The sequence below is a fragment of the Adiantum capillus-veneris genome, chromosome 20, assembly GCF_014529385.1.
Source record: "Adiantum capillus-veneris isolate H3 chromosome 20, ASM1452938v2, whole genome shotgun sequence".
NCBI lineage: Eukaryota > Viridiplantae > Streptophyta > Polypodiopsida > Polypodiales > Pteridaceae > Adiantum > Adiantum capillus-veneris.
Genome location: NC_140950.1, coordinates 94,913,959 through 94,941,921, shown reverse-complemented (window position 1 = coordinate 94,941,921; position 27,963 = coordinate 94,913,959). Strand labels below are relative to the sequence as shown.

At 45.8% G+C, this 27,963-nt stretch overlaps 1 pseudogene; it reads left to right on the top strand.

Moving 5' to 3' along the window:
- Positions 1-28: 28 nt before the first annotated feature.
- Positions 29-9,492, top strand: LOC147432930 (wall-associated receptor kinase 3-like; annotated as a pseudogene).
- Positions 9,493-27,963: the final 18,471 nt, after the last annotated feature.

Here is a 27,963-nt window from a genome sequence, read left to right as displayed (position 1 = left end):
TGACGGAATCTACATCAGGAAAGGGGGTATGTTAATCGACAAGTCAAACAGTGAGTCAATATTGGGCGAACAGGAGGCTTGCGGACGGATTAAAGACATTACAGGCAGCAGTGAAGTCACCACCAGGCGAATAGGAGGCTTGGGGATTGTCCAACACCACCTATCGCTTGGTGTTGACCTTGGTGTAACAGACGATGGAGACCCTTTTGGTGAGGTGATTACAATACATGCAGAGGAGTCAATACTGGGCAAATAGGAGGCTTGGGGACTTCCCAATGCCACTTATCGCTTGGTGTTGACCTTGTGGTTAAATACATTACGGTAGTAGAGTCAATACTAGGCGAATAGGACGCTTGGGAAGTGCCCAATGCCACCTATCGCTTGGTGTTGACCTTGTTGACGAAGACATGGCAGGCGGCAGTGAAGTCAACACCAGGCGAATATGAGGCTTGTGGACTGTCCAATGCCACCTATCGCTTGGTGCTGACCTTGGCAAATAGGCGTGGCACAACCACGGACATTACATTGTTTTGAGTCATGGGTCGGGTTTGTCGGTCCAATGGGAAAAGGGTAAGGGTGATCGTCGATGAGAGGTGCACTCTAACAGGAACAATCAAGGGTTAGTTGGCTAAGTATGGGCACCCAAGTGTGAATGGGGCGAGCTCATATAAAAGTCACCTAGATCTAAAAAAATAGGGATTCTCTCATTCGTGCAATAGAAGAGTGTTGTTGCTCCATCTCCATATTCTTCTTCTTCATCTCCTTGTGTGTGTGTGTATGCGTGAGAGAGAGAGAGAGTGTGTGTGTGTCTGTGCGATCAAGCATCGCGACGATGGCACGGCAGCAGCGAAGCGGTTGAGCGCGGCGTAGCGGCGGCTCCTTCTTCTTCGCAGCGAGGAATCCTCCACGACAGCAAGCGTAGAGCGGTGAGTGACACACCATCACCATCTTTGAGCTTACTAGTTTAGGCTCATTGCATGCTTGGAGCCATTTGTGGCTCGCACACAATGTATCGGCAAGTTCCTTGCATTGACACGTGTGACAAACGCGCACAGAAACAATGATCCCCCCTTGGGATAAGACAATCCAATATGTATAGTCCCACTCAATTAGTGAAATTTTTGCTCAACTACCTTCCAATGCATAGACTTTGGGCTATGCATAAATGTTCTCATATGTGAGATTGCATACTAAACATTTGGCCTCATAATGCATACATAAATGAGCCAACTATATCTTGATGATAGAGTGTGACTTTTTCTAGTCGCATCGTCTATGAATGTTACATAGTACAATGAGCCACCAAGTGATGGTGTACTTGCAGGACCCCAAACATCAGAATGAACCAACTCAAGTTTTTTATTTTTTCTTTCATTTCCTGATTTTTGAAATTTTACCCTCTTTTGTTTACCATAAACACAATCTTCACAGAACTCTAAGTCCACTTCTTTCAAACCTGGTAGAAGCTTCTTTGTTTGAAGGATTTGCATTCCTTTGGCACTCATATGCCCAAGTCGGTAGTGCCACACCACACTGTCAACTTCTGTAGTTGTTGCACAAGCTAAAGGTTGTGTGCTAACAGTACACAAGTAAAGTGTACCGACTTTTTCACCCTTGGCAACCACCAAAGATCCCTTTGAGATCTTCCACCGTTTGTTTCCGAATGCAATGTTGTGACCTTCATCGTCCAATTGTCCTGTAGAGATCAAATTTTTGCGAAGAGAAGGAACATGCCTAACATCTTTAAGCTTCCATTCATTTCCGCTAGCAGTTTTGACAGAAACTGTACCTTTGCCGACAATCTCACAAGCTTCATCATCTCCCAAGTATACATACCCAAAATTACCTTTGGTGTAGTCTTGGAAATTTTGCTTGTGTGGTGTCGCATGGAATGAAGCCCCGGAATCTACTATCCAGGAATTAGACACATTGTCTAGTGAGAGAATTAGAGCATCTTGCTCTACTTTACCTGCCACATTGGCCTCCGATGTTGGCTTGTTGTCTTGAGACTCTGTCTCCTTCTTCTTCTTGGACCAGCAATCCTTCTTGACGTGACCCTTCTTGCCAGAGTTCCAACATTCAAGAACTGACTTTGTGCGTGACTTGCTCCGCCTTGAGCGATCACGACCCTTTTGGTTTTTGAACCTCTCCTTAAGCCTTCCTCTTGTTTCCACTGATAGTGCAGCACTTGATGATTCTCATGTGCTTCTCCTTCGCATTTCCTCGCTTAGGAGAACACCCACAACATCATCAAACTTAAGAGTATTTGTGCCAGAGATAGAATTACTTACAACCATCACAAGGCTGTCCCAACTATCGGTAGAGATGATAGTATAAGGAGAGCTCGCACTTCGTCATCGAAATTGATTTTCACTGATCGAAGTTGACTTATGTTTGTGTTAAAGTCATTTAGGTGTTCTGCAACTGAACCATTCTCTGCCATCTTTAGATTGAACAAGCGCTTCATAAGAAATACCTTATTGGATGCCGATGGTTTCTCGTAGAAGTCGTCAAGTGACTTCATCAAGTCCTCCGTGGTCTTCATCTCTGAAACATTGAAGACCACCGTTGATGCCAAGCTTAACCGGATTGTTCCCACTGCCTTTCAATCAAGGACCATCCATGCTTCATCTACCATTGTTGCGGGCTTCTTCGCAAGACGGCCTAGTGGCAAATAGAGGTCCTTCTGGTAGAGATAGTCTTCAATCTGCATCTTCCAATGTTGGTAGTTTTTGCCGTTGAACTTCTCAATCTTGAGCTTCCCTTCCTCCACCATAACTCCCACTCAATTCAAGGAATCCTTTCCTTGAGATAATTTAGCTACGAGAAAACCTTGCTCTGATACCAGTTGTTAGGAAATAAGACGTAGCTAAATAGATAATTGAGTAGATTACTTAATGGAGAGAGACAAATTTATATACACGAGATTATAGAGTAGAGAGAGAGAGAGAGAGAGTACACACGATATACGTGGTTCACCCAATGTGGGCTACGTCCACGGGAAAGCAGCCACTCAATGGCTTTAGTACTTCAAAACAAGAAGTAGTTTACAAAGGGATTATACCCTTAATGGAGCTCCCGCCTTGCTTCACTCTCACCACCTCACACTCACCTTGTTGCATCAACTTCACACTATGAAATGTGTGTAGAAATGGCCTCCTTTTATAGGCCAAAAGGGCTTCCCTCTCTTATGAGAGACAGCCATGTGTAGCTGCCCTTGTGCGAATAAGTCCAAATCGGACCCTCCAATCCGCCCATGTGTGGCTGCCCTTGAGAAGACAAGTCCGCTTTTGAATTCGGCCACCAGCCACCGGCCATTGACTTCCGACCACCGACCACCGGCCATCGGCCATTGACTTCCGACCACCGGCCACCGGCCAACCGACCGGTTGTTTTCCGACCACTTTCCGACCGCCGTCCGACCATAATATTTCGGCGAAAAAGAATATTCCGGCGAAAAAAAAGAAGCCTCGGGAGCCTCCGTCCCCGATGCCTTGAAAGTTGCCCCTGATTCTTATCCGTGAAAATTTTGGTTTCCGGTGAGTGATTTTCCTTCACGCACGATGGCTTCTCCTCATAATGGGGGCCTTACAAATGTGCGCTTTTACCACAGAAAATTGCAAGGGTAAATCAGGCTCCATACTTAACAACCATAAGGCTTCAATACATAAAATTCCTAATGCAAATCACAATTCAAAAACACGGTCTTTATGTCAAATTGATGTACATTCCAACCATTACAATTTTCCAATGCAAAAATGCTACAAATGGTAGTCATACCATGATTAGGAGCAAAAGTCTCATCAAAATCAATGCCCCTTTTTGTGATCATATCCTTTTGCCACAAGTCTAGCCTTATAGGGATCAACACAACCATCAATCTTATGTTTCAACTTGAAAACCTAATTAGTACCAAGGGATTTTTTTCCAAGAGGCATGTCACACAAAGATCATGTGCCATTCTTCATAATAGCATCCTACATAGATTGCATTGCGACCAACCAAAATTTTGAAACTTGTGCTTCATCTAATGATAGAGGCTCTTCCTCATCATACATACTAGACTATTGTCATGCAAGGTTTGCACTGGCCATCTTGGCATATCTCTAGCTTGCTCATTTTTAGCCCTATCCTCATGAATTGCACCTTATACATCTTGTAAGTTGACATGAGAAAATGGCCTGATCTATAACATCATTTAAAACCTATATAGGCTGCACATGTGCTTCATTAGTGTTAGTGCATGATGAGGAGTGTGTGAGTGTGTTCGGAGAAGGGGAAAAGCAAGAACGCGATGTTGTGTGGGTGGAGCAACCTCCAGAATGAGAGGAGACTCTAATTCCTTGGTATATAAAGAATAATGCATGTACACATAGTGGGCAATTAGACATTGGACGTGTGTGTAGGAGAACGTTGTTGAAAAAAGGAGAATTGGGCAAGTTTTGTAGCCCACTATGAGCAGCCACAAGAGCACAGGACAAAGCAAGGGAATCAAATTGCAAGCTTTTCAGGCAGATCTGCAACAAATTGAGTATCTTGCAAGAGTAGTATAATCGAGTGCAAATAATCAAGCTTGAAGGAATCAGAGGGGGTGAACAGGTTCAAGCTATGCTAATTGAGGGAGTTTAGAGCAAGACATCGAGTTTGTAGTACAGTTGGGAGAAATTCGAGCATTGGGGAGTAGGCCAAGCAAGGCACAAGAAGTTTTGGACAAATTCTCACAATATTTCCCACATTGTGACTTACCTCAAGATCATGAGCTTCTGTTAGGGAGGTGCCGCACCGGGGCCGGCGGTCCCCTGCCCCCAACCGTACCTAGCTAGGTATGTGGTGCCTCTCGAGGAGAAGCTCATGATGTTAAGCATTGTATGAAAAACATTGAGAAAGACTCCGTGAGAAAATTTCTAAATCTTCTTGTGAGGGAAGCAAAGTAGGATCTCACAAGAATTGAGTTGGAATCTTCCAAGCGAGTGGCAGCTAAAAATGACTGCAGTGAGCACAACTTGGGAGTGGTGTGTGTAATACACACACAATTGGGTAGATCTACAAATTGGAAGCAATTGTAAGCGTCCAAATTGGGCAAGTGTGTGACCAGGAATAGCAGCTCATGGGTAGTTCTGCCAGAGCTTGGGAGTGAGCTTGAGAGTGTGTGTGTGTGTGTGGCGCGCGCGCGCACACACACACACACACAAGGAGCTGGCAAATTGGAGCAATCGTTGATGGCCCAATGAGCTCCATAGATGAGAATCAAGCTTAAGAAGTGGCAGTATGTTGGCCAGTGCATAAGCCCATTGAAGGCAGCATGGAATGCAACCACCGAGCAATGAGTAGATGAAATCAAGCACTTTTAAAGCGATCTGCACCTAGTAGTGATGGGCAAAGAGCAACATTGAAAAGCAACTTCAAGGCAAATTGAAGGTGGGTAGCTCACAAGTAGCACGGGAGGAAGTGTATGTGATCCACACACACCCTCGTACTCACACACAGATGTCAATAGAGGAGCCATTTTTGGCCTGCCCAAAGGGCAAAGGCTATAGAGATCGCTTCTCTTTTTGCGGACTAAAATAGGAATAAAATTGAGTTGTATTTTCAAGCATTTTTTGATAGACTTAAAATGTTGATTGGTTGAAATAGGATAGTGGACACTCATTTAGATGACTAGTCTGTATGATTATAATGCCCTTGCTAGAACCATGATGTTGCAATTGCATTCAAGTTATAATGAGAAATGGGACTATGGAGAGATCTTACTCAGATACTCCCGTGATCTTTGGGATGTGGGTGTGTGTGTGTGGGAACTTATAAGGGGTATGAGCCTCCCGAAAACGGCCACGGGAGGGGACCCCCCACCTAGACACGCTAGCCTCACTCCACGCACTCGTGCACCGTGGGGACTCCACGCAAGGTTCCCCAGGGCACGCTATGACCCTCCGTGAGTGCGGCGGAGCCTGAGGCTACGTGGGGCTAGGGACCCGGAACGCAAGACCCGCGAAACGCAACATGGCCGTCGACCCATGGAACGCAACCACGCCCGAGCCGGTCCCGTCCGAGCCGGGCCCCCTTGAAGGCAACTCGACCCGAGCCGGTCCCGTCCGAGCCGGCCCACCTGAGCCGGTCACGTCCGAGCCAGGCCCCCTCGAAGACAACACCTCGACCCGAGCCGGTCCCGTCCGAGCCGGGCCCTCCTGAGCCGGTGCCGTCCGAGCCAGGACCCTTTGAAGACAAGAACCTCAACCCGAGCCGGTCCCGTCCGAGCCGGGCCCTCCCTGAGCCGGTCCCGTCCGAGCCAGGCCCCTTGAAGACAAAAGCACCTCCGCCCGAGCCGGTCACGTCCGAGCCACGGGCCCTTTGAGCGCAAACGCGCCCACCACGCACCTCTCCATGACGCAACCAACCACTGGGGCGTCACACTTGGTATCAGAGCTCCAGGTTCCGTTCCAGAGCTCCAGGAAAAGAGCTCCAGACCCCCGTGCCCGTGACGCGCATGTTACTCACGACAGCCCAACCTCCCGGGTCGTCAAAACTTGGTATCAGAGCTCCAGGAAAAGAGCTCCACGTCCCCCGTCCCCATGACGCGTCCAAACCCCGGGCCGTCACCCGTGATCCGCGCCGGTCCCGATCTGAGCCGGGCACCTCCACATGACAAAAAGGCAAGATGCGAGCCAGACAGGGCTCTTTATATCAAAAATCAGAACGACCAAAAACGCGACGGACCAACCCAACTGAGTTCGTCGCGCCCCGGCCACTTTTGTGGCCCATGCTGAGCTGAAGACCCACTCAAGTCTACAAGAGACCACAGGGCACCGAGCTAGCCCTCCAAATGACGTCCACACAGGGACAAACAGGGATCAATTGAAGAGTGAAGATTCAGCCAAAGCCTTCATGGTGTCATGACGACCGAAGCTACTTCAACCTGAAGACTGCATCTAACCAAGTAACCTTGCCCGATTAAAGATTCGGCGATTGGAAACCAAAGCTGGTGTCAGCCTAAGTCTACAACGCGCGTCCCACATGACGGTAAGTTTCCTTGCAACTTCGCAAGGGCTGCATTGCGACGGATTCTCCTTCCAACTCGACTTTCTAAGAAGTCTCCGCGCGGGCCAACACAGCAGGTGGCTCCGCGCACATCGAGTTACCTATTCGGGGAATACACAAGTATGGGGAATTCTACTTGGGTATTCAAAGCATATCTTTTTCAGCCTTCTGCCAAAAATCCAAAAATACACACACTTCATTCCAAAAAAGTCCAAAAACAAAGCATGCTACCTACTTGCATTTTCGGGTACAGTTTTTTTTTCACACTTGCACTTATATGCACCCCTTAGTCCCTTGGCCTCATGCATAGCCAAGCCCTCTTTTCCCTTCGTTCGACGAGGACGTCGAACTTTCTTCAACCGGGGGTGTATATAAGGGGTATGAGCCTCCCGAAAACGGCCACGGGAGGGGACCCCCCACCTAAACACGCTAGCCTCACTCCACGCACTCATGCACCGTGGGGACTCCATGCAAGGTTCCCCAGGGCACGCTATGAGCCTCCCGAAAATGGCCACGGGAGGGGACCCCCCACCTAAACACGCTAGCCTCACTCCACGCACTCGTGCACCGTGGGGACTCCACGCAAGGTTCCCCAGGGCACGCTATGACCCTCCGTGAGTGCGGCGGAGCCTGAGGCTACGTGGGGCTAGGGACCCGGAACGCAATACCCGCGAAACGTAACACGACCGTCGACCCGTGGAACGCAACCACGCCCAAGCCGGTCTCGTCCGAGCCGGGCCCCCTTGAAGGCAACTCGACCCGAGCCGGTCCCGTCCGAGCGGGCCCACCTGAGCCGGTCCCGTCCGAGCCAGGCCCCCTCGAAGACAACACCTCGACCCGAGCCAGTCCCGTCCGAGCCGGGCCCTCCTGAGCCGGTGCCGTCCGAGCCAGGACCCTTTGAAGACAAGAACCTCAACCCGAGCCGGTCCCGTCCGAGCCGGGCCCTCCCTGAGCCGGTCTCGTCCGAGCCAGGCCCCTTGAAGACAAAAGCACCTCCTCCCGAGCCGGTCTCGTCCGAGCCGGGCCCTTTAAGCGCAAACGCGCCCACCACGCACCTCTCCATGACGCAACCAACCAGTGGGGCGTCACAGAACTTGAGGTTTTGGGGATGACGAGGACAACATTTTGATGATGGGGCAATGCCGCCTTAGTGGGAGAAGCGGAAGCACTGGTTTTTCCAGCAGGGAACCTTTCAACTTGGAGCAAAACTAATTGCAACGCGTTCTCGCGGGGTGTTTACTATCTGCAGCCATCTCCCCTCTCTCTTGAGCAAGATGGCAATGCCCTCAAAATCCCACCCTGCCCTCTCATCCATTGTCCGCCTGGCCATGGCAAGCTAACCATGAAAGAGACACTGTTTGAGCACAAAGGACTTGTAGCTCATTCTCTACCTGTAGACGAGAGAGAGAGAGAGAGAGAGAGAGAGAGAGAGAGAGAGAATGTCATGTATCTCAGGCCGACTCGTTTCCATCGCCTTCTCTCTCTATGTCCCAGCCTCTAGAGTCCGATCCTGCATCACTACTTTCACCTCGACAACTACTATAGACTCTCTCCCTCTCTCTCTCTCTCTCTCTCTCTCTCTCTGGCATTGTTGGCAGCATGTTTCCACTATAGAACCCAAGCCTCCCGAGGGAAGATTGTTTTGACATCAGAAACAAGACGATACACAGCTCAGGAGCTGGCCGTAGCAACCGGATGCTATGCGGAGGACAATCTTTTGGGGCAAGGGACCAAGCTGCTGTGTACAAGGGGGTGCTCTCAGATGGCACGATCGTGGCTGTGAAGAAACTCAAGGGACCTTGCTCACGTGAAGTTATTTTGAAAGCGATACAGATTCTGAGCAAGTTGAGGCATAGAAACCTTGTGAGAGTGCGGGGATGCGTCCTCAACCTGGATGTGAGTGCCTGGTGCTGGACTACATGTCCAATGGGAGCCTAGAGCACTACCTGCATGTTAGAAGAGATCATGAAGAATATGGCTGGGGAAGGCTCACAACAACCGCAACCGGCCTTGTCAATGCGTTAAGGTACTTGCATCATGAGTACGGCGTGCCAGTTATCCATGGTGATATCAAGCCCAGTAACATTCTGCTAGACTCCAGCCTGGAGGCACACCTGGCGGACTTTGGACTCTCCAAGCTTGGCAAAGAAGGAATCCTTTCCATATCTTCCAATTTCAAGGGGACAATAGGCTACATGGCACCAGGTATGGTAATTTGCTTGGAGGAAATGGGAAGTTGCTCTTCTTGTGTATAATTAAGTAAATCATGCAGTCTAACTCCTTGAAATTGGTGGTATAGTGTCTCACACATGCATATTTTGGATTGTTAGAACATGCCTATGCAACACAAACCACAACAAAGGTAGATGTATACAGCTTTGGCGTGGTCATTCTCAAGATGTTGAGAATGACTGGGCAGAAGCCCACCGAGGTTTTCGAAGGAGTGAGCTTGCGTGAATGGGTAGTACACAAGCTTTTGGGATGGTTCTGGGAGGTCAGCCAAAGAGACATTGGATACCCGATTGGTCCATTCACCTTCCACAGTTGGGCAGGCACTGCAGCTCTTTCAAATGGGTATCGCATGCACCCGAGACCAACCCTATGATCGGCTCACAATGCAAGACATTTTGCCTTTTCTATGCACCCTCTGATTAAAGTAGATGGCTATACCATCTTCTGGGACAATTTGAAGCCGATGGTCTTAGATAAATAATCAAACTAGTGTAAGCCCAAAGCTTTGTTTAAGGGAAAGCCTTAAACCAAGATGATCTCTCGCTTGTGTTGTTTTCTCAACGGCATTTGAGCTTAAACACTCCATAATGGTTAAAATTGATTCACATTACTCAGTACTTGATGATTTGTAGCTTCCAAGCATGAAGCAAAAGCACTTATGGATATACATGACATAACAAAATCTCCTTGCTGAGCTTGGAGAAGGGCTGTAATTTGGTGGTAATGGTGCTTGGTTGGGATAAAATCAACCTAAGGTACATATTGACGAGTTACTGAGATTCTCCCAATCCCCCAACTCACCTAAGAAAAGGCTACTTGCCCCCTCCCTACTCCTCTCTGCTCGCCCTCACCCCGCCATTCATCACCTGCTCCCACACTGCCTCCATCGCTCTCTCCCACATTTCACATCACCTCCTGCACCATACCTGTTCATGCGTAGGTAAGAGAGAGAGAGAGAGAGAGCCCTCCACAGAGCGACCTTGTTGCGCGCTGTTGGTGTGGTGACGCGGCTGCTGCTCCCGGAAGAGAACTATGGAAGATAACCATCTCCCAAATGCTCTCACCAAATGGCAAACAAACAAAAAATCATGTTAACCATTTGTGATCGTAAGAATGACGGATTGGGAGTGGAGAATGATGTTTTTCTGCGATAAAGTGAGGGCAACGCAACCGAGATTGCAATTGAAGGGTATGGAGGTTGTCGTGGTTACGAAGCAAGTGTTTTGTCGCTCTGACCTTGGCGTTGCAGCCTGCGAGCCCAGGGGGCCAGCGAGTGTAAAAGCCTATATTGCGACAGGGCGCACTTCCGTCTCAGCTTTTGGATGGCGACGGCGAGTGAAGGTGACAGCGGTGGCCTCTAGCGTGAGCTCAGTGGCTGCCTCCCATCCCTCATTCTTCGTTTCCCGCACCTACCCTTAACTTTGGAGAGGGGGGCGGCTTCCCCTCTTGCTTTGCGAAGAACGAAAATGGCAGCAGGGGTAAACGAGAAAAGTGGGTGGTACGTGTGCATGCCACAGTCAACCTGTTGGGCCGTGGATTTTTTTGGTTACGAACGTTATGATTCTGCTCGAGAGCTACTGACCGGTTTGTACGGCCTGGTCTTCTTCGACGTGCAAAGGAGTCTGGATGAAAGGTGCAGGTCAACTTTGGCCCTGTTGAGAGCTGCTCGCGGTGGGTTTGAAGACCTTGATATTGCTGATATCTATGTTTAGGGCATATTTCAACTTCGGCGTTGGGCTTTGCCGTGTTGGTGCAACTTTAATGGGCGTTCATGTAGGAGTCACAGAGCATGTGCTGGGAGCCATAGCAGAAGCTGCGAGTGCCACCTATGATGATGAGGGTTCTCACCAATAGCAGGTAGGCAGAAGGCTACAACTGCCATGCCGTCGGCGCTGTCCCACTGTACTTGCAGTAACATGAATTGCATGTCTTTAAACTCCCAATCCACCTGTCAAATGACATGTATGCGTGCATGCAACATCAATCATCTCCAAGAAATTGAATAACAGGTAATAAACACAGTCCCGCTGACCTATTTTGCAAGCAGAAAAGCACCAACCATCATTGAGACTCCAATACCATTATTAGAGCAGGAAGAACTGGCTTATCCTTGAGTCTGTGAAATGGTCAACCTCGACCTTGCGGATGTTGACTTTTTTGCAATTCAGCTATCACCACAGAAACATGCATACAAGATATTCTCCTTCAGTGATGACATCTTGAACTACTTGAAGGAACCGCGATGTGATATGATGTCTCCTAGTTTGTTGCAAGGCTAAAGGTGGAAGCCACTGAGGGTTTGGCATGAGGCCTGCCGTCCAAATTTTTTATGCAAAGCAGATTTGCCCGGGCATGGAGGTCTTGTCTATTTGCTGCTCCCAATTCCTGCATGGTGGCGGCCAACCTTCTGATTGTGGTGGAGTTCTTTAAGGTGTCCAAGTTTTCTGAAGGGCTCAACAGCCATCCTTCACGTGGTCACTGCTGATGTGGACAATAAGGCTTCTTCCTCATCTTCGTCCATACTTCACCCATCCCCACAATATTATATCCACACAGGTGCGTGCAGAGTGCAGCCTAGAAAAAGCTTCTAAGGTCACTTTGGGTGCCTTTGATCATCTTGACTTTACCATTCTCTTCTTTCTGGAAAGCTCTTACTTATCATTTTTAAAAAAAAATTCATTTGACACATGTAGCTTTATGGATTTTTGAGAAGCTTCTGGATTTTGTTAGAGAGAGAGAGAGAGAGAGAGAGAGAGAGAGAGAGAGAGAGAGGCCCTTGATCTGCAAAAAAAGAAGTCCTTCAAAGGTTGCTTGAGAGGAAGAGTGACGAGGGTAGAGAAGAGACGCGACAAGCTACAACAAGAAGAATCTTAGCCACTAATCACTTTTTTAAAATAATTGAACGAATAGGATCCTTTAGTAGGTCAGATGCAAAGTTACAATTTTTTGATTGACTTGTGCAAATTTAAAATATTTTAAATCACTTTTTCACCTTAAATCATGGTATCATAAGCGTTTTTGAGCGTCTAAAGACAATCGTGCCATGTGTTTATATTTTTGGTATATATCCAATGAAAGGCAGGCCGCATGATTTTATCACTTGTTTTTGAAGAAGTGTGTGTAAGGGCATGTTCACACATATACATACACACACACACTTGGTAGAGAGCGAAGAGCTGACTTCGCAGATTGCAAAGCTTTGGTAACTTGTATTCAGCACAAAAGTGAGAGAAAGAGAGAGAGATTTGGAATTCCCTTGGCCATAGAAAAAAGCAAAATGGTGTGTGTGCTCTCGGCGTATGTGTGCACACACACATAGGCGTTGTGTGTGAGTGTTGGTGAAAAAGCTCGGGCATTCCCCGACATCCGCCCTACATCTTCCAGTGGTGACTTCTTTTTGGCATCGGCTTTCGGCATTCTTTCACCCAGCGGCGGAAAACATCATCGACCACATTCTCTTGACCTCGAGCAAGAGCAACAGAGTAGGGACTGGCTCTCCACCATTGTAGCTTTTCCATTAGCTTCCCTCCCACACTTATTCAAAGCAGTTTTGGCTCCAACAGTTTACCCTAGCACCCTGTCTTCCGCCCTATATCTTCCAGTGGTGACTTCTTTTTGGATCGGCTTTCGGCATTCTTTCACCCAGCGGCGTAAGACATCATCGACCACATTCTCTTGACCTCAAGCAAGAGCAAGAGAGTAGGGCCTGGGTCTCCACCATTGTAGCTTTGCCATTAACTCCCCTCCCACGCTTATTCAAAAGTAGTTTTGGCTCCAACGGTTTACCCTAACACCCTGTCTTCCCAACCTCTATTTAGCAAGAGACAAAATTGAGCAAGAGCGGCATCGGCTCTCCTCTAGCCTGCATCTGGAGCGGCTCAGCTCCACAACGTCTCCTTGGAGACCCCCCCACCCCCCCCTCGATGGCATTTTGGCTTCGATGCTTCCCCAATTTCTTGCTTCAACGGCACACATACGACTCTGACGAACCATTTCGGAGCAGATTTTTCTCGATCACTCTCGGATCTTGGACGGCCTTTACGATCACAAGAAATTGGTTGTACTTTGTGTCTGGATTTTAGTCAATGTGTTTTTCGATCGACAAGATAGCATGTGCCAGTTTCTCGGCGGTTTGCTCATAAGTTGCACATACTCTATGTGGCACATGTATGACTGTGTGGGGCATTCCAGAGAGTGGTTTTAGCACGATTTTGTGCGATTATGCTATGTATGCATATGTGGATACAGCTTGAGAAAGGTATAGCTCATAGGTAGCAGGTTCATAGGTTTACAGGGTTTTTGGACACGTGTTGTCGTCCTTAGAGACACTCATTCCATTAGGAACAATATGAACCCTTTGGGATTGTGCGCGTATGTCGCACGTGTCAATGCAAGGAACTTGCCGATACATCGTGTGCGAGCCACAAATGGCTCCAAGCACACAACAAGCGTAAACTAGTAAGCTCAAAGATGACGATGGTGTGTCACTCACGCTCTACGCTTGCTTCGTGGAGGATTCCTCGCCTCGAAGAAGAGGGAGATGCCGCTACGCCGCGCTCAACCGCCTCGCCGTCGTCGTACCGCCGCAATGCTCGATCTTACACTCTCTCTCTCTCTCTCTCTCTCTCTCTCTCTCTCTCTCTCTCTCTCTCTCTCACGCACACACACACACACAAGGAGATGAAGAAGAAGAAGATGGAGATGGAGCAAGAGCACTCTTCAATTGCACAAATGAGAGAATGAGTGAATTTTAGGTTTAGTTGACTTTTATATGAGCTCGCCCCATTCACACTTGGGCGCCCATGCTTAGCCAACTAATCCCTTGAATGTTCCAGTTAGAGTGCGCCTCTCATCGGCGATCACTCTTGCCCTTTTCCTATTGGACCGACAAGCCCAATACCTGACTCTACCAAGTAAATAATACAACGTCCGTCGTAGGCGATAGAGTGTCCGTAAGCCGTGAGGGTTAACATGCCCCCCTTCCTGATGTAGATTCCGTCCTCGGAAGCTATTGAGTTGAAGCTCGTTCGTCGGGGTGGGAGAGCTTTTGAGATGAATGTCCTTAGCCTCCTTCACTACTGCAAAATCAAACAACATTGGCACAGTAATTGCATTCTCATAAGCAATTAAAAAGCATATGCAGTTGTAGGCAGACAATTTGATTGGTAACAGAATTTTAAACCTTTTGTCAGCAATAAACATTAAATTGCAATATAATCAAACGCATAAACAGGTATAAAGGTAAAAAATTAAACAAGTTTGGGGTCGGTAATTTAACGGTCGAAAGGTACTAGAGATCGACTATTAATACCATGGGTAAGCTTCTTAATTTTCTCTGGTCAATGAAGTTGTTTAATCGCGAGAGCCAAGTATTTCATGTTCTAGGGCTGACTAGAGGCTATACCTAAAAGACCTTGTAGTTAAGCTACGATAAAAGGAATTTCTCATGAAATCATCGCCTGACTGATTACTTTTTCTTTGACCCCCCAAAGTCTTTTCACAGTGATTTAATTTTGATATGTGTGCTTATTTTGTATGCTTGGGTTTTTGGCTTTTCAAGGAAAAGCGCCCACACTGGGAACCTCTAGGGCTCTAGTACCATAGGCGATACATGTGAGTGAAGTATCCAATCAAACTGAGATTTCTCTTTCAGCTTAATATTTTACATTGTGGCACTTTGATTTCTTTTTTAAAAAAATTGGCTCGTTTTCAACATTTTAATTTTGTAACTTTGGGGGGTCATATAACATTGTTACACCTCGCCAGGCTCATCACACTAGTAAACTCCCTTTATAATACTTAAGCTAAACGTCAATAGGGACTAAGCCCACTAGAAAGCCCTAGTACATTTCACACAATGCTGCCTAAATCGGATTAGAAACCTAAGTAACCATTGATTATTAGGAATGCATTCCCCATGGTATAAAGAGAAGATCTCTAACACCTAGCTTGGTCAAACTAGCTTAGTCGGACTGCTTGATTTTTAAACCTAGACAAGTGATTATGAAAAAAGATTACATTGAATTTAATGTTTGATACTAAGCAAATGTTTGATACTAAGCAAATGCACTGAATATTATGCTACCAATCACAATTAAAGCAGACAAACATGGATGCAAAAAGATAAGGGGCAATGCTAATGGACAAGAAACACCTGTTTGTGTCGATGGTCGTGCTTGATTTGAAGTGTGAACGAGAGAAAGATTCCATGAAGGTCCAAATCCTAACAACAGCAACACGTTCCTATACACACTAGGAAACACAAAGAATACCTCTAGGAGGCACATCAATGGGAAGAAAGAACTTTGTTAGTCACTAAACTCTAAAACAAGAACACTCCTATCGTACTAATCCTACCTACCCTCCATCACTCGAGTGATGAGGATCAAAGGTGTTTTATGACATAGGTTTCTGTTTCAGTGTACCGGATGTGAATGTGTAGGTATGGGTCAATGTTTTGAGTTTTATTGTGCATACTCGTTTGCTAATTGCTCTTGCTCTTTATTATTTTTGTTTTTTATGAGTATAAGGCTTTATATGTACATTCCCTAAGATTGGGAGATTGAGAGGTCAAGGAGGAAGGTTGAGAGGAGAATAAGTGAATGATGATTGTCAGCAAACACTCCCCCTTTCCTTGGGTAGATCATACCGTTTGAAACGTGCTCGTCACCCTTTGAAACCAATTGTTCCAATTGGTAATAGGTGGGGATTTTTGCCAGTAGTTTTCTATTACCTTAGGTGCCTCGTCGAGTTGCAAGGGTGGTAAGGTACTCTCCCAGGATCGAACTTGAAGTGGTTCAGCATGTGATTCTTGAACACTGGGAGATGTGGATTCCTTTATAGCTTTATGGAGGTCCACTATTGTAGGTGGAGGCTGTGGAAAAGCTTTTACCTCTATGGATGCATTACATGAGGAGCTAGAAGCTTCATGGGACTCCCCCCTTCCTGAGCTAGGTGGAACAAATTGTTCTTTCTTTGGTACCCAAACTAGCTCTGGAGCGGGTGTGTAGCATTCTGTGATTTTCTTCTTTCCGCGATTGTTGATTTGTTTTGGAGCTACATAATTGGGCTCATAATGGTCAAGTGACAAGTAAGAACACAATCTATGTTTTGACACCCAGATTTGATCATTTTCTTGATAGTAGCCTTAAGCTTCCAATAGTCGTTTAGGAATCCAACGCCACGTTTCCTTACATTTCTTCGAGCGAGTGGGACGTTTCTTACAAGGCCTCTGTTTTTTAGCACTAGCTATGGTCGCTAAAGAAGCTTTAGGGACCCACTTGTATGTTTTCTTCGTTATATTAAGATGAGTCTTGTCATAAGCTATATGCATTGCTTGTAGCATATTTAAGGGTACAAGTGGTGGCATTTCATCCCCCTGAGGTGTTACCCATGTCGTCCCCCTATTCCCCCAAGTGTCTATGGTTGTTGCTAGGTGGACCCAATCCACATTGTCCGACTCAGTCATCCCAGGAAGTACATCCATATAAGGAGAATCTTCCCCAACATCAGTGTCCGCTTTACACGTGTAACAATATTGCAATGGGACCGAGTGAACTGTTGTGTCAGATCTATGATCAATTATAAACCTGTTTCCTAGAGGATGTGCTCGACCAGTAACAAGATCCACTCGAATGACAGAATCTTGGAACTGCAAGTACACATGGTTTTTAGACCAGTCATGCACCATTTTTGCTTCCCTCATGAAAGGACGTCCTACGATCATCTCCGATGCCATAGTGTGCTTGGAGAAATCCATAACAATGAAGGTAATCCTTATTTTATGTCCAAAGACCTTGATCTTGAGATCTTCTAGCATCCCAATAGGTTTAACAATGGACCCATTGGTCATCTTCACTACAATGGTTGTGGTCACAAGGTGAGGTCTTCCCATAGTTTCCCAGCAATTTTTAGTCACAATGCTAACTCCAGCGCCACCATCAAGGATTCCTTTCACAATTAATCCCTTAGTAGTGATTGGTATGGTCGTATTGGATTCATCACCCTCAAAGTATTGTCCCAACTTGTTAACAGGTATTTCTATAACAAGGTTCTCACATAGGTTGGGTTGTGGATCTAAGTGTTCCTCCTCTATTGGCATCTCCCCAACTCCATCCATCTGTGCAATTTGTGGTAGCCCAAACTTTAGTTCTCCATTGAGGAAGGCTCGAAGAGCTGAGACTAGCTCGGGGTCTTTATATAGTTGGGACATGATGGTGGTTCTGACTTCTGAAGACATGAAATCCATCAATTTGGCAATGTTTAACGGCACCTTTTGGGCTTCAGTCCCTTGATGTGGGGAAGATAGGATCTTCTTTTCTTCGATAGGATCAAGTAGTCCCTTTGTAAACATTATTTCCATCAAGAAGTGAGTACGCCCACTTTCCCATGACTTTAAGTCACTTTCTTCTTGGATGACACTAGGTATTGCTAAGGGTCTATGGATTTGGTGAGGTTGTTGTTGCGTAGGGAACACGGTGTCTGTAATCTGGATCTTCCTAGGTGCTGGATCTTCCTAGGTGCTGGTTCTAGATCCCTTTGGGTATCTTCTACCAAACTCCTTAATTGCTTGACTCGCTCAATCTCCTCTGTAGGGTTTGGATAAGTTCCTATCTTCTTCTTGGATCCTAGCCATTGTGGCTCATGAAAATCTTCCTTGTTGGTTTCTATCTTAGTAGTTTTTTTGGTCTCCATGGTTTCTCTTGAATCAGAATCCTCTTCAGCGTCATTCATATATACGGGGTCGTCACCAGTCCCTATGTTGGTCTTTGAACAGAGGTCTGACTTTGTTGCTTTTTGCGATCTCTTCCTTCGTGTTTTCTTCTTTTTCTGAGATTGGGCAATTGATGTCGTGTCTCTTTCCTCAAGAATATAATTTTGTTTTTGGAGCATCGATCGTGTGAGTACGTTTACTGGTACCATAGGTGTACTTTGTGATGGCTCCTCGGTAACTTCAATCGAGTTTAATGGTGTGATCTTCGGTGCATTTGGATTATTTGGACATTGGGCAATCAAATGATCTATGCCACATCGATTACACATGAGTATCGGCATTGTAGACGTGCTCGTTTGATTGGTTTGCATTAGTGTGGCGTTCTTTTGTACACGATGCGGACTTCCACACTCATAGCATTGAAGAGGTGGTCTCTTAGCAGTGTAATTGATATTTTGGCCTCTTGCCGCAAGAGCAGCTACTTGATATACAGGTTTGACTTGTCCCCAATAGTCCTCCATGTAGTATTGTGGACTTTCTTCAAGCACATCCATCCCATAGGCGATATTAGGATCTATATCTTCCTCATAGTCTTCCAAACAAGAAATAGATGACTCACAACCCACTTGATTCACATAAGTGATTCTCGGATGTGGTGGTTGCGGTCCTAGCACTGGAGGTGGTAAGGGTGTTGTTTGAACAACATTTTGGGCCCTAGGGACCATGTGTTGTGCTGTTTGTTCAAGAGGTGGGGCCGGCATCAATGCAGGCACTCGAGGTGTGTCTGTCCATGCTAAGGTTGGTCTATTGGCCATCGCGCGCTTCAATACTATGCAATCCTGATCTTGATGACCATACCTTCCACATGCATTGCAGTTCCCATTGAATTTTACTATAAAAGTAGGGCATTCATTGGTACTGTGCGGTCCATAGCATACTGAGCACCATTGCTGCTCCCTTTTTGGATACATATGATTGTTTTGCGGAGCACGATTGTCTCTAAGACTCTCTTGAATAGCCTTGGTGAGATCTGCTAAAGTCATCTCAGATATCTTTGGCTCTTTAGCAATAGGCTTTAGGGTCATTGGCTGATGCCTTGATGCTTGCGAGCTAATAGATTTAGGCTCAACGGACACTCTTTCTCCTTGAATCATTAAATTATCCTCCAATTGGATCGCATTGGTGGTGACTGCTTCCCAAGTGGTGATACCTCTAATGACTAGGCTATTGTAGATATCCTCATGTCGTAATCCCCGAATGAATCTATCGAGAAATTGCTTATTGTTAAAGCGCTCATTTGGATTACAACGAGAATTCAAATGCTTCAAGCGACTAATAAAGTCTCTCACCGACTCTCCTTCCTCTCGTTGGGCTTTTTGGAGCTGAGAGGCTACACCCAAAAGCACTCCCTCTCATATGTATTCTTTCAAGAATAGTCTCCTAAGAGTAGGGTTAATCGTTTTTTCTTCCACCCTTAGGGTTCTATACCAATCCCCTACCTTTCCACTTAAGGTTAGGCTTAAAGCATTACTCTTATGCAGGTCATTGTGTTCTCCTAGAGAATCACATATTTGTTCAAACACTTCGATATGCTTTCTCACATCCCCGTCTCCAATAAATTTTTGTGTGAGCTTGGCTATTTGTATTGCCTTACTTCTAGGCTCTCTATCAGGCGTGTTACACATATTCTCAGCAATAGATCGACCAATAGCTTGAGTAAATGTTGCCAAGTCACCTAAGTGAGCAGGCACCGTGGGTGAATACGCTCGAGAGACTACATGTGGAGTAGGTATTGGCATTGGGCTTGGCGTATAGGAAGCCCTTGGGTTCCACGTTGTGTACGATGTTGTGCCATGTGGTGGTCCATAGTTCATATAGGTGGCCCTAGGCATAGCAGACGTCGGATGTGAAATGCTAATGCTAGCCGGTATAGTCCCATGAAAATAAGAGCTTGGGTATTGTGGTTGTGGAGCATAGGTAGTTGAAGCAATGGGAGGGGTAGGGACTACATGAGTGCGATGACCCATAGGTGCATACGATTGGTACACACTTGTAGGTACTATTGCAGGCATCGAGCTACCATGTAGCGGTGCTTTACTAACAAATGAGGTCCATGGCGTGTTCCTTGGCATGCCCATCATTGGGGTAGGCATGGTAGCCATGGTGTCATCAAGGGAAAGATGAGCTAGACTTGGAGGATCCATCGGACTTACCGAGGGAGTCTCCATTTGCGATAAGGTTGGTTGTTTAGCCTTTCTTGTATCCAAAAATCTCATGAGACCCGTTGAAGGCATGTTGATCTCCTTGTTCTGTCTCTAACTCAATGACCCTATGGATGACCTCACAAACTCTTTGTTGTTGATCCTCCACACTAGTAGCACCCATTGTGAATTGTAGGACATCTAACCAACCCACGTGATAGGTGTGACCTGTGTATAGGTCGGTCAGAGTTTCCATTTGTAGTTCGTACTCCCAGTTCTCATTTAAGAACGCTCCATCTAGGATTGAGGTGCTAGGGGTGTCCTTTAAGCTAGATGCAATGTTGCTTTCTAGGGGTTGGTCCTTAGCGGTTGCTAAGTCAGGAGCACTTGATTGCTCTCTTAGCAAGGATATTGACATAGGGGCTTTTGCTTTTAACTCTCTTCGTTGCTACGACTTGCGTAAGCTCTCGACTTCCTTTTCCCTCGTTGCAAGGACATACCACTCAACCTCTTGCACTTCGGCAAGGCTTCTACCATCGGGTAATATGACCTCGGAGGGAAATAACTCTGAAGAGTCAGGAGGTGCAGTGAATGAAGTATTCACGTGCAAATTATCTAAGGGTATAGGGTCTACGTTGGTCACGAATGGAGAATTTACTTCCCCACCCACCCCCCTCATTTACATCATTAGCTCCATGTTCGGAGCGAGTGGCTCTACTAAAGGTTTCCTTCAGGCGGCTAAGCACGCTCGGCCCGGACCGCACATCCATGGCATGCATGTCTTGGCTTGAGCTATTGGGGTTAAGCATAAGAAAACCCTCCATGATGTCGTAGTCAGAGGAAGAGTCACTAGCCGCTATGTTCGGGTCTTGGTTTGTACTACCTCGGGTCTCCGTCGAGGGCCCGGAACCTAAAGTAGGTGGATATTGAGAACTCGCGTAAGTCAAAATTCTCTCTAGTTGCTCCGTCCCTAGCACACGACCAGAGCGCAGATGCATGTGCCTTTGGCACCCTACAAGCGTCGGCGAATAACCTCGAAGGTTAACCACTTACTTTTTTAATCATCCATTTTCACTCGTGCTTTTTACGTTTTTAATATTTTTTAAAATGTTTTTTAATGATCGAATTTTTTTGTTAAAGTATGTGATAGCTCAAAAGGAGCGTATCACTTAGAGGGTCGCGGTGTGCTTTATAGCACAACGTTCGGTCACCTGAAGCTCTGTTGGTCCTAAAAAAAAGGTCGATTTTTAGCTACGTGTGAAGCTAAAATTCGTAATTTTAAAGGGCGATAGATGCCTAATTTTGAGCGTGACCTTGGGCTTGGGTGTGGGAGATATTTCCGATCCCGGTCCTACCTTTTTTTAAAAAAAGAATAAGGTCGTCATGGCCTGCGCGAGAGCACACACACACTCTACCTACCTACTTCCAACTAATACACCTACTGTTACACACTAACACACTCTATTAGCTCTCACAGATCTACTTCCTACTTATTGTACATTACATTACACAGAACTAACAACCTTAATACTAACACCTTACACAGAGAAAAAACACAGTACCTTTGAAAACTCCATTAACAAAAAAAATACACAGTAGTAACACAAAATCCTTCTTTGCAACACACAAACCCTCCTTCCTTACCTTTCCTACAATTGAAATTGCACCACAAAAAGTGCCATTCAAGCTTAGTGTATGGCATTCCCTGGCAATGGCTCCAAAAATGTGCGCGTATGTCGCACGTGTCAATGCAAGGAACTTGCCGATACACCGTGTGCGAGCCACAAATGGCTCCGAGCACACAACAAGTCTAAACTAGTAAGCTCAAAGATGAGGATGGTGTGTCACTCACCGCTCTAGCTTGCTTCGTGGAGGATTCCTCGCCGTGAAGAAGAGGGAGACGCCGCTACGCCGCGCTCAACCGCCTCGCCATCGTCATGCGGCCGCAATGCTCGATCGCACTCTCTCTCTCTCTCTCTCTCTCTCTCTCACGCATACACACACACAAGGAGATGAAGAAGAAGAAGATGGAGATGGAGCAAGAGCACTCTTCAATTGCACAAATGAGAGAATGAGTGAATTTTAGATTTAGTTGACTTTTATATGAGCGCGCCCCATTCACACTTGGGCGCCCATGCTTAGCCAACTAATCCCTTGAATGTTCTAGTTAGAGTGCGCCTCTCATCGGCGATCACTCTTACCCTTTTCCTATTGGACCGACAAGCCCGGTACCTGACTCTACCAAGTAAATAATACAACGTCCATTGTAGGCGATAAGGTGTCCGTGAGCGGTGAGGGTTAACAGGGATTAAGGTTAATTAGAGGCTAGCCAATGAGAAGAGGATAGTGGACACACTCTATGCCCTCAAAAAAGTAGGGGGACAAAGTAGTTTTACACTTCTTAATGGCCTCTTACTTAGTGAGAAGTTGGGGGGTGGGGGAGGGGTGTGTGTGTGGGGAGGGAGGGGGGTGTGGGCCACATGGAACCTCCAACTTCCCTCCTTTTTTATCCGGTTTTGAAAAAATCCCAAAATTTCAAAAAATTTCAAAAATTTCAAAACTCAAATCTTATCTTCTTAAAACCCCCATGAACCTATTTTATGATCAAAAAAGCATTTTTTGACCTCCACAAGTCAACATCATTTTTTACTATCCAAAGCCCCCCCAAAACTATTCCTCAATCAAAAAGTGACATTCTCTCTTTAGAACAACCCCTCCTTGGTTGCAACCATCACACTCACCCTCTACTCCAACACACTCTCTCTCTACACCATCTCCATTGCTACAGCAAGGAAGCTCCTCTCTCCTCCCCTCCCACCTCCCATTGCCACAGCAAGCAAGGGTTATCCACCTTTTCCTATCTCGATTGCCACAACACTCCTCCCCCCCCCCCCCCCCCCCCCCCTTTGTCACTACCACCTCCCATTGGTACACCAAGCAAAGTTTCACTTTCTCTCACCTACATTGTAGCAACAAGCAAGGCCCTCCTCCTCTTCCTAATTTTCTTTGTTCACCCATGGCCAGCTCTACTCCGCAAAGGCAACCAAAGGATGAGGTCACAACACTTGCATGCCACAACACAAGAGGTATAGATGATGAGTGTAATGGAATTGATATTTTGATGATATTTGTGAAATATTTGATATTTTGATGAAGTATTGCAATGTTGATTTGAATTGTGGAATATGATCACTTGTTGGGTGTTGTGTGAGCAGATCAATGATTTTGCACGTGCTGGACAATAAAGCGATAGCAGTTATTCGGAATAAAACTGCCACCATTGTATTTTCTGTGGCAAGCCTTAATATTTATGGTTTCGTTATAAGTTGAGATGTAGACAGCTATTAATTGTTACATTGAGCTCTTTATGAGCCATAACTATTTTATGCCCAAGTGTGAATTGGATGTAACTCAATTTTGAGCATGAACGTTTCTATAAATTAAATACGTGCAAGAGGGACATGCTCACTCTTGCACGGGGGGAGATTGCACCCAACAATCGTGTCTTTCTTCTCTTCTCTTCTCCCTTCCCTCTTGCCGTGCCGACGTAGCACTCCGCTCTGGGAGGTGCGCCTACACGTTCTCGCTTACTCTCTCTCGTTCTCTATCTCTCTATGTTCGTGTACAACTTTTATTCCGTGTTCGTGGATATGCCAGGTATACGTATTTATCGTTTTATGGTTTGTAGCATGCTATTTCGGATATTATGCAGGGCAGCCAGGCTTCCGTTAGTAACAGTGGTATCAGAGCTCAAGGAGATGCTCCTGCATGCTGTGGACAACAAAAAAAGAAAGACATAGCGACCAACTTACGGCTAGGGTCATCGTCATATCACTTCCATATAACAAAGCTAAGTTTGTATCATCATGTTTTTTTTTACATCAATGCATCATTGTTTGAACCGTAACACGAAGAAATTCATTGTTTATGATTAGGAGAGGCTAGATATGTTAGAATTAATACATAATTAGTTAGCACTAAATTTCATTTACGATATCATCCGTGTGAATAATTATGTGAGTAATGGGCACATAGGAAGTTTGGTATGCCATTGCGATACATGTGTACGAGCAAGGAGGGATCTGATAGAAGAAGATAGAAGGAAAAAAAAATATTAACATTGGAACAGTGTCAATATTGAGTTCGTGAAATTAAGTGGGGAAAACTCCTTGTAGATTTTCAAATAGGAAGGCACATGAGAAGATGAAGAAGAAACATTCACGTCTTTAACATATGTATTGTAGAACTGCATAGCTATCCGACAAGGTCTCGCTCCAAGGAGATGCTCGATAGTGGCTTGACGAGCACTTAGCTCAAAAATTCTCGTTTGGCTTTGAGTCATGGCAAGAACCAAGCCCAACATAGGATCAATCCTTCAACGTGGAAAAAAAAAAGCAAACAAACAACTAAATAAATCGGCTTGCTGCAGTAGATAACCTCATGGTTTTCTTACAGCGCTACAAAACAACAACGCACAGTCAGTGCCACTCCTCCTGCAGAGGGCTCAACAGGCCCTGCTGGCAGTATGCGCCATGGAAAACCAGCCTCCGTCAGCTCCCTTTTGGTTGTTCGGCCCTTTAGCCTGCAACCACTGCCCCGCTATTCCTGCGGTGCTGATTTTTTTTATAGTTTACCTACTTCTACCCCCTCTGAGTTCACTGTGCCCTGAACCTCACCTTAATCTGTGGCGGCTCTGACTCCCCAACACCCGGACGCCGTTGAACCACTCTCTCTCTCTCTCTCTCTCTCTCTCTCTCTCTCTCTCTCTCTCTCTCTCTCTCTCTCTCTCTCTCTCTCTCTCTCTCTCTCTCTCTCTCTCTCTCTCTCGCATGTCGACCACACCCTCTCTCTCTCTTCCTCTCTTGCCCTCTCGTATTCAACAACCCCGCCCCACTTCCCATCGATTGGAAGACCAAAAAACAATCCCATATCTCTCTCCTCCAACCACTACACCTAACGACGTGATAACGGCCTCATGCATCACTGCAAGGTATACCAACCATTGCATATCGACTCTGCGACCCCTTCTTTTGAATTGCCATGCAACAGTTCTGAAGAAAAGGAACACCTCCAGTAACTCACTCCAGTGATAGTCTCTTTCTCTTCGCTCTCGGCCGATACCCACGAGATGAGCATAGCGTTCAAAACAGAACGATAAGAGCTCTATTTTTTTTCTTTTTTTTCGTGGGGTATTCTTTTTTTTACTCCCGACTACCTACAGAGAAGAGAGGGATTAACAAAGAAAAACTACACACATATCCTCCGTGGCTGCCTAATACACACACACACACACACACAGTGTCATCATCCTCAACATCTCGATGGAACGGACCGCATCTCTATACCCAAACAGCGACCCTCGGGACGTATCCATCGCTATTGCAAAATAAGCCGCAATGATAGCCATCATCGTTCTTTGCCTAGACCGACCTTGTCACACCTCGCCAAACAGGGTGGTAATCCTCGTTGTTCTTCTCAAATCATATGCCTCCTCTGCTATGCCGCATTCACAACCAGCGACACGTCGATTGCGCACCGCTACATCATCAGCAACCCACTCGTTTGCATCGCTTCTACGTCAAAAACCTCGCAACCGCTCTGCACCATCGTGAGCTTCACACTACCTGGCGTTGGGCTTATGAACTCTTTTACTCTATTCGACAGCGTGGAATCACGTTAGTCGAATTTATTCACCTCAAAACTTCTGTGCGCATATGTCGCACGTGTCAATGCAAGGAACTTGCCGATACACGGTGTGCGAGCCACAAATGGATCCAAGCACACAACAAGACTAAACTAGTAAGCTCAAAGAAGGCGATGGTGTGTCACTCACCGCTCTACGCTTGCTTCGTGGAGGATTCCTCGCCGCGAAGAAGAAGGAGCCGCCGCTTCGCCGCACTCAACCGCTTTGCCGCCGCCGTGCCGTCGTCGTAATGCTCGATCACTCTCTCTCTCTCTCTCACTCTCATGCATACACACACACACACACACACACACACACAGACACACACACACACACACACAAGGAGATGAAGAAGAAGAAGATGGAGATGGAGCAAGAGCACTCTTCTATTGCACAAATGAGAGAATGAGTGAATTTTAGGTTTAGTTGACTTTTATATGAGCTTACCCCATTCACACTTGGGCGCCCATGCTTAGCCAATTAATCCCTTGAATGTTCCAGTTAGAGTGCGCCTCTCATCGGCGATCACTCTTACCCTTTTCTTATTGGACCAACAAGTCCGGTACCTGACTCTACCAAATAAATAATACAATGTCCGCCGTAGGTTACAACGTCCGTCGTAGGTAATAGGGTGTCTGTGAGCCGTGAGGGTTAACATGCCCCCCTTCCTGATGTAGATTCCATCCTTGGAAGCTATTGAGTTGAAGCTTGTTATGTCCATGTTGTAGAGCATCTGGATTTGAATCTGCAAGGCAAAGTCACTGTTTCAGCAAGCGGAATTATATGGCCATAAATCATAAGGGGAATGTAAAGTACATGTGGAAATGAGTAAATGCAAGATTTATGAAATGTTAGACTGTCATTAAGGACAAATAAATCGCACTTTGAGTAAATTAATTAATCAAGAGTTTTGGGCTTATGGGTGAGTCTATCAATTAGTTAGCTATGACTAAGGTTAAAACAACTACTCTAGTACTAGCTAAGCTAAGAAGATTATTTAAATGCAAGATTCCCTAATTGTACTTTTCAGCTTTGATTAGCCAACTAGATCTCACAACTGCAAACAAAAGCTTGAAATGTTAACTGTAAGCTCGATGGAAGTCTTTTAAATGTCATTCATTTTTTTCTTTTTCTCTTTTTTACTTTGGTTCACAATCATTTGACGTGTGTGCTTATTTTGTATGTCCGAGGCTTTTTGCTTCTCAAAGAAAAGCGTCCACACTAGGAACCTCTAGGGCTCTAGTACCATAGACAATACATGTGAGTGAAGTACCAAATCAAGCCAGGATTTCTCTTCCAGCATTAGATTTTTCATTTGTGGCACTTATGTTTTTTGCTTCCATTTCCTTTGTATTCTCACTAGTGTTTTTGTTGTTTAAGTGAGCAAGCTTCTCTATGCCTTAAACATTCCTAAGGTCTCAAATACTCAGATAATTTTATCAGCTAGGCCTAATGGTCAAGTAAATGAGTTAACCTAAAGTCACGGTCTCCTAATCTCAAGGCTCATCCATAAGATTAAACTCTAGTTCCATCAACTTAAGCAAAGAAAAATTTATACATCTATAATGGCAGATAACAAACATAACTATTGCACTCAAACAAACCATGAAAAATCATTATTAACAATTATACATATCCACCAACATGAATCATGGAAAGTGATACACTTGGAGGTATGGAGTTGCTCATTTCGTCGAAGTAGATGTCCTCAGCCATCTGGATGGAGATCCATATAAGTCCTACCTAACACATCCAAAAAACAAGCACTATACCTCTAGGAGGTATGTCAGTGTGAAAAAATTAACACTCCTAGAAAACAAACTCAAAACACAATCCAGACCCCTAACCTACCTATCTGTCATCCCTTTTAGAATCAAGGAAAGAGGATATTATATAAATCGGGTGGCCACCCTAAGGCACCAAAAATGTGCGCGTATGTCGTACGTGTCAATGCAAGGAACTTGCCGATACACCGTGTGCGAGCCACAAATGGCTCTAAGCACACAACAAGCCTAAACTAGTAAGCTCAAAGAAGCGATGGTGTGTCACTCACCGCTCTACGCTTGCTTCGTGGAGGATTCCTCGCCGCGAAGAAGAAG